Source organism: Malus sylvestris, chromosome 1, assembly GCF_916048215.2.
Source record: "Malus sylvestris chromosome 1, drMalSylv7.2, whole genome shotgun sequence".
In the NCBI taxonomy this organism is placed as follows: domain Eukaryota; kingdom Viridiplantae; phylum Streptophyta; class Magnoliopsida; order Rosales; family Rosaceae; genus Malus; species Malus sylvestris.
Window position 1 is genome coordinate 26216626 of NC_062260.1, and position 8528 is coordinate 26225153.

At 34.9% G+C, this 8528-nt stretch overlaps 1 long non-coding RNA gene and 1 pseudogene across 1 annotated transcript; both read left to right on the forward strand.

Moving 5' to 3' along the window:
- The first annotated feature begins 529 nt into the window (after positions 1–529).
- On the forward strand, positions 530–1565 carry LOC126615085 (cytochrome P450 704C1-like; annotated as a pseudogene).
- Positions 1566–2226: 661 nt separating this feature from the next.
- LOC126627677 (uncharacterized) lies at positions 2227–2600 on the forward strand. Its single transcript, XR_007625110.1, has 2 exons — positions 2227–2401; positions 2507–2600. It is a non-coding gene; the product is annotated as an uncharacterized LOC126627677 (long non-coding RNA).
- The last annotated feature ends 5928 nt before the right edge of the window (positions 2601–8528 follow it).

Consider the following 8528-nt stretch of genomic DNA (forward strand, 5'->3'; position numbering starts at 1 on the left):
AATATATGGGTACAAATTAAAACTAAAAAGAAAATTGGTACAAATTAAAAAAGGTTGCAAATTAAAAATGGTTACAAACTAAAAATAAAAAATATATGATAAAAAATTTAGCTGTAAATATAAATATACCAAATGTAACATCTCTAACACTAAATGAATATATTTAGAAATAAAAAAATATTTTATTATCGAAATAATTAATGACGTTTATTAATACATAAGGACATTGATAAAAAAATTGAAAAGAAATAAGGTTTTAATCAATGGAGTAACAAAAAGAGGGATGTGAACCTAATTTCTCTCTTTAAAAGATATCTCACAATGGGGATAAGGTTTGAGGCGTTCAAAACCGTATGTGGGAAGATAGACTAAATAAATTTAAATTCATTATATCTAGAGCAAATTAAAGTTTTCTTCTATCGTGTCAAAAAAAAGAAAAAAAAAAAACAGGAGAAGGAGAAGTTTTCTCTTCTATATATGATACTACAAAGTGGTTCTTTTTTTCTCCACCATCCCCACTGGGAGTGTCATGGATTTTCTTTCCACTACCATAGCAATAAGCACAGCACTAGTAATTTTTGCTATAGTTAGGACTAGACTATGTACTGAAAAGAAAAAGAGGTATCATCCTGTTGTCACAACTTGCGTACACACCCTCATCAACTTCAACCGGCTGCATGATTATATCGCTGAGTTCGGACACAAACACAAAACTTTCAGAGCGCTTAACTTATTTGTAAATTATGTTTTCACTGTAGATCCTGCAAATGTTGAATACATTCTCAAAAGAAACTTTGCAAACTATGGCAGGGTATGTACATTGTATATTATGCGACTAATTAAGAAACTCATGCTACTTTGTCTCACACTTTAACCTAACGGATGTGCATTTGAAGTTTTCTTTTAAATATACAACTTAAGCTAGCTTGATGATCTGCTGCAGGGGTTGTACAACTACAACATATTGGCAAATGTTGTGGGTGACGGGATCTTCGGTGTTGATGGCGAAAAATGGCTACATCAAAGGAAATTATCTAGCTATGAACTATCAACAAAAGTCGTGAAAGACTACAGCAATGAAGTTTTCAAAACCAATGCAGTAAAACTTGCTGGGATAGTTTCTGAAGCGGCAAGATGCGGCCAAGTAATAGAGATCCAAGTAAGTTTACTAAAATGAATCAATATTCACATATTGTTAGTTCGTCTGTTAGGTACATATTGAAATCTTCTGCTTGTTCAATATTTTTACTGGGAAGGATTTGATTATGAAAGCGGGGTTAGATTCAATCGTCAAGATTCTGCTTGGAATCGAACTAGACACCTTGTAAGGGACAAATGAAGAAGGCACCCGATTTTCGCATGCTTTCGATGAAGCAAACGAACTTACCCTGTATCGTTATGTTGATTTCTCCTGGAAGATCAAACGGTTCTTAAACATTGGATCAGAAGCAGTGCTAAAGAATAATATCAAAGTGATAGATCAATTTCTTTATAAATTAATCAACAGAAAGATTGAGACTGCCCATAATTCATCAGAAGACGAGCTACCAGCTACAGTGAGTTAATTACCTTGCAATCCGTTACTGATTAATTTAGTATTATCGTTACTTAATATATATACATGATTGGCAGTCAAGGAGAGGAGACATTATTTGAAGACTTTTGGCAGTGAGAGAGACCGATCCAAAGTACTTGAGAGACTTGATTTTCAGTCTCTTTGTTGCCGGCAAAGACTCAACGGCTAGCAATCTTTCATGGTTTGTTTATTTGCTTTGCAAGCACCCTCATATATATACAAGAAAAGGTTGCAAAGGAAGTTAGAGAAGCAACAAATCTGAAAGACGATTCAAGCATTGATGGGCTTGCAGACAGTCTTAGTGAAGAAGCCCTTAACAAAACGCAATACCTCTTTGCAGCTTTGACCGAGACACTCAAGCTCTACCCTTCAGTTCCACTGGTAATTTGATTAACATCTTAAGTCTAGTGCATGAATATTACAAGGGAAATGGTTTCCGTCCGCCCCCTGTTTATTTTCATCCCTGTAATAATCGGATGAACTGAGTTGTAGACATGAAAGCATAAGAACTCGTCCCTTGATTATCTTTGATTATTCAATCCAACGCCAAAAGATATTGTGAATCGTTTAAAACCATTTAATTAACAATATTATGTCGTGACTCCTGCACTTTCGACATATAATGCGAAGATTTGTTCATCTGATGATACATGGCCAGATGGATTTAGTGTCAATAAAGGGGATATGGTGGGGTACCATGCTTATAGCATGGGTAGGATGAAATATATATGGGGTGATGATGCAGAAGAATTTCGGCCAGAGAGATGGCTCAACAAAGATGGCATTTTCCAGCATGAAAGCCCTTTCAAATTCACAGCCTTCAGTGTAAGAAAATAAAATGGATATGATCACTAATACATGCCACAATTTATTTTATTTTATTTTATTTTTACAAAAATTACGAAGTAATTTTGTGATTTACATACGCAGGCGGGTCCAAGGATTTGTGTAGGGAAGGACATTGCTCATAGAGAGACGATGATCTTTTCTGCTGTGCTTTTAGGGAGCTTCATATTTAAGTTGAGTGAGGAGAACAAAGTAAGCCCATTACGACCAAGGTAACCCTCCACATTGATGGGGGTCTTTATGTTCATGCTTCTCCTAGATTTGGGCATCCATGACCAACCTTAGACAAGCGCTACTATATATGCTATATCATTGAATGTATAACCTATTCATGTATCTCAGTTGTTGCTTAAGCGGCGGTCTCTAGGGTTCTCTACATCTGTTGGATGCCAGCCCCAATATTCTTCCAGAAAGTACTAGATTATAGAACAAGCGGTTTTACCATGCGATCGAATTATGTATGTATTCTTTATAATTCAATTAGACCACGCTTTAAATCGATAAATAATTACAGTTGGGTTCTTTTTTGTGTTTCAGTTACTTTATCAGTTTGTTATGGCTAGTGTTGTCCACACACAGTTAATTGGGAAAGTTGTAAAAAAATTTGACAAAAACCAACTAATAGATAATCATCTTCATTTTCATGCTAGCTAGATGCCCCAAACTTAGAAAAAAATTGCTAAATGTAAACGAATGAATGCGTGTGGCGTGGGACAGTAAATATATATTGACATGCACTCCAAGTGGGAGGCAGATTGTCTGCCCTCTTTTTCCCATACCATTCTCATCTCCTCCTATTTATGCGGTTACGGTTAAGCCACGTTAACATTTTATATATATATATTGTTTTTTGTTTTATTATCTCTATTAAAAATTTAATATAAAATGTTGACGTAACTTAACTGTGACCGCACAATTAGGAGGGGATGTGAAGGGCATGGGAAAGAGAGGGCAGACAATCTGCCTCCCTCCAAGTGGTCTCAGCCATGAGTCACAGCTTCCTAGACCAAGTAATTCGGGACTGGTTCGACAACTTCCTAGGCTATTTTTGAACAATAAGAAAAACCTAACAACAATTTCACAATAAAAAGGGGAACTTTAACGAAAAACTCCCGGTACTGTTCACTTTAACGAAAAACCACATTTTTACACTAAAAAGTCAATCATGGTATTATTCACTTTACCTTTTTTTTTGTCTTTATCATTAAAACTCAAAGTTTTCAAGTCATTTTCATTAGTTTTCCTATAAAACTAATGAACCACAAATAATTTTGGTTTATCACACACCAATCAAACCAAGAAAATTCATGTGTTCACGGGGTCAATTTTTTTCTTTGGAAAAAAAAAAACGAACCCAGTAATAGGACATTAGGATAATTTCATTTTGATTTGGGTTTTTGGGATCTGTGTTCAAACTCTCTTCTTATCTCTCAATTTCTATTTTAAGGGTATAGTAATATTTGCATATCAATTTTTTGTTATAATTATTATAAACTTAAAAGAATGACTATAATTCTATATGAAGTCCAAATTTTGATTATTTTTCCAAATTTTCCCACTTAATTCTCTAGTATGGGCACGCTTGGGGAGGGGAAGGCCCTACTCATTCCAGTAAAGCATTGCGTTGGTTTCTATAAATTAGAATCACACTCATAAAATAACTTGGAAAATTTGAGTTTAATAACGTTTCTACAATTGTTGAGTGTAGTATGAGTTTGATTCTTATTATAATATAGTCCGCCGCAACCACTAAACTCACACCAATATATTTCAACTCACAATGTCATCAAATTGAATCATTTTATTATAACTGGTTAAACTGCAGTTTCAAGGTAAACCTGAACTAATCTAGATGGTATCCACCCCTAGTTTAGTCCGTTTAAGGAGATCCCACGACACTGTAGCAAACACATGATAAGTATCACCAAAACCTGGAGCACTCTGCAGTGAGGGTTAAAAATTTGAAACCGTTTAGTTTTTAGATCTCCATTCAAGAATCAACCTTGTAAATTAAAATCATTAAACTCCGAAATCATTTGACCAACTGATTATCATTATGAACATTCGTCTTTTAAAACGTTGTGATCATCTATTTATTGATTAAGTGATTTTGAGATTTGGTTAATTTTGTAAATATGATATTTGAATGAGATTCCTAATTCCTGTATATACAATATATATTCTTGGCGTTTTCTTTTTGGGACAAAGGAATTGTTTGGGACGAAGGAATTGTTTATGAAGACTCAACCGTAAGATTGTACTTAGAATTGAACTAGACACCACGTACGGAACAAATGAAGAAGGTACTCGTTTGCCGATGCTTTTGATGTAGCAAATGAAATGACCATCTATTGTTCTGTTGATTTCTCGTGGAACATCAGAAGGTTCTTAAACATTGGATCAGAGCGCTGCTAAGGAAGAATATCAAAGTGATATATAGATCAATTTGTTTGTAACTTAATCAAAATAAAGATTGAAACAGATCACTCATCAGAAGCTGAGCTCCCGACATTGAGTAATTAACTTTCCACACTATTAGTCGGGCCAAATGTGGGACGTTCCACTGTGTTCCGTTCCTCCTCGTGTACTTAACGCATTATTAATTCCAGATCAAATGATTAATTAATTAAGTAGTGTGGATGATTGGCAATATTGGCAGTTAAGGAAAGGAGACATCATTTCAAGGCTTTTGGATCTCAAGAGACCGATCCGAAGTACTTGAGAGACTTGATCCTTTGTCTCATTGCTGCCGGAAGAGACGCAACGGCGAGCACTCTTACGTGGTTTATTTATAAGCTAGGCAAGTTTCCTCGTATATAAACACATGATCATGTTTGTAAGTCGTCATCAGAGCGTAAATTGTTTGAGTTAGTAATTCGATAGGGTTGTATCTTTTCCACTTCTCCTTTATTTTTCGGAACATAAAATTTGGTTTAAGTCACTAAATAATTTTATATTTTAACATAGGTAAGTAGTCATTTCATTTGCTAGCACGAGTCAATTGAATAAGTTCTTCCGTTCAACCAAGACAAAAAAATAATTTGCCTCGCGAACTAAGGTCAATACTCCATCCCAATATTTCTCTTTATTGACATTTTCTTAAAACACAAAATATTGATTGCCTCAATTCTAATTTTGAATAATATATTTTGTGACCTAAAAACAAATTTACCCTTGTGGTCGATGGGCAGCTTTCAAAATCTATCAAATTTGGATAGATCTCCACATTTGGAAAAGTTGGTCAGCTTTTGTGAGTTCTACCTTACATTGATTATTTGAGAGCTTGGTTGTTACCAGTTACGTTAGACGTGAATTATGGGCAATGTTCTAAAAATTCCCGTCTAACGCCGTCTAGGCCCCGCCTAGGCACTAGGCAGTTGGCTACTGCCCCGATTAATGTCTAGGAGTTTGAAAATTAAGAAAGGGTGTCTAGACCTACTGAGGCGCCCACCTAGACCGCCTAGGCAACCCGCCTAGCCCGACCAGACCCGCCTAAACACCTGCCTAGGTTGCGATTCACTTAGACAGAAAATAGATAACTTTCATTTTGCATTTTATTTTTTCAATAAATTGTAAGAAACTTGTTGAATACTTAAAGGAACACACATTATATACTAGTTCTCCAAGTTTTCATTACGTTCCAATAGCTCATAATATATAAGTCATTCCATTTTGTAGTTTATGATGAAATCATATATATTTTAAGTATAAACACAAATTTATTTACAGGAAATATAATAGATTTAATTAAATCTGCCTAGACGCCCGCCTGGACCCTGCCTAGGCGCCCGCCTGGACCCTGCATAGGCGCTAGGCCTCAGCCCATCGCCCGACTAGCACCTAACGTCTTTTAGAACCTTGATTATGGGACACTAGCCAAAAAACACAATAACACTTTCCATCTCCCATCTTGTGGCCTAGTAGTAAGGGTGCATATTAGGGTTCCTCAATAAACAAAAAATATGGGAGGTCCTGAGTTCGATGCTCTGACCTTGTGAGTTTGCTTGACTGTGGTCACGGGTAGGATGAAATTCCCCATAGCCTCTCCGGGCCTAAAGAGAGTGGATAACCGTAGTTTACCACCAGTTGTTCCCTTTTTGTAAATAAAGAAGAAAAAAAACCACAATAACGCTCTCTCTCCCATCTCGTGGCCTAGTCACTATATACAAAGATAATCATGTTTAAACATATCTAGTATTTTTTATTTTTTAGAAAAGAAGCTGTCTGCCCAGGCCAGTCAGGTTTCCTTATAATTAATCAATTAAACCACGCTTTAATTGATAATTAATTACAGTTGGGGCCTTATTCGTGTTTCAGTTACTTTATCAGTTGGTTATACCTGATGTTGTCCCACACATTTGGAAAGGCCCTGCTCACTCAAGTCCAGCATTTGCGTTGATAACTACGATCAAACTCATCCAATGACTTGAAATTTTTTAGTTTATTAAACGTTTTTACAATTGTTGAGTATGATCTGTGAGTTGATGAGTTTGATTCTTATAATACAGTCCGTCACAAATTATTGAAAAATAATTCAGAAATAAATAAAAATAATAGAAATAACAGAACTTGAAATTCTAATACTTTATTAACAAAAAATACTTGCTATACAGAATGAAATACATAAATAAATACAGGAATTAAAATAGTACTAACTTGATTAACCACAGGTAGAGGCTAGCGAAAAAGTTATGTCCTTTGAACAGTATTTCCGTCCCACTCTTATTCTTGTGGTTCTACAACGTCTGCTCAACTAGGATACAACTACCTAATTATACAACCCGCATTGGATTATAAAATTCTAGCGAATTGTTTTGTGTGTTTACTCTCTGAAAATTTTGTGCGGAAGAGAAGAAGGAAGAAAAGATGATTCTATTTAGAAATTGAGATTACAAATATATAGGTTGTTTCACACCCCTTCAAATACCTGTTGAACGTATTTGAAAATACACAACGCTTTCCAAAAGTTGTGTCTCTTAATCAAAACATTTTTTAATTAATATGTTAATTAAAAAACTTAATCCGAAATTAAAATTAATGAATCTGATTAATTTTAACTTCCAAGGCGCCAAGTGAATTAATATTAATTGTATTAGGCTATATTTTACAAACCTAATCCACACCAATCATAAGGCCCAAACTTTCAATCTATTTCCAAATAGTCCAAATCCTAACTACTAGTGTAGAAGACAAAACATATATAAAGGTCATTGGGAAGCCTATGTTCCCCGATGTGGGACAAGGAGTCTCAAAACTCCAACACAAATACTAAACTCACACCACTATGTTCCAACTTACAATATCACACAATTGAATCATTTTATGATATATGCATGTAGCTCTTTACTACAGTAGTGAAAAGGTATTGAACTCTTGTATGATGGTGTGAGTTCAAATCCTGTCTATGGCTAATCTAACATCTAACCTAACAAAATTTATTGTTGGACAAAAAAAAATCATTTTGTGTTATATAATTGGTTCAACTGCAGTTTTGAGGTAAGCCTGAAGTAATCTAGAAGGTGTCCACCTAATCTATTTAATTGATGCACGAACGGTAACCCACATTTTCTTAAAATATATCTTACCCATATTTAATTGATGTATGAACAGTAACCCACATTTTCTTAAAATATTGATATCTTACCCATATTTAATTGACGTATAAACAGTAACCTACATTTTCTTAAGATTTTGATATCTAACCCGTATGTTTACATTTTCTTAAGATTTTGATATCTAACTCATGTTAAGGCCGTTAAAGCTGGTGATTTGACAAGAGATACATGTGAGTTACCACTGGTATATATGAATACAAGAGAGACATGTTCACATTTTAGTTATCTAGCTATTGAGGTGAGTTCACATGAATAAATCGAACACACACAAAATTTCTCCATATAGTTGTTCCACCTCAATCTAACAAGCCACCACTAGCTTGTTATTTTGTGCTCACAGTAGCTGTAGCTTGATAATATTTGTAGGTATTAGAGGATGACGTGGCTACCAAAGATAATGATGAAGAGCAATCCCTCTTCCAACGGGTGAAATGATAATTGCATGAATGAAGAAAAGAGATATAGCTCCACAAGTCCAATTTGATACATCT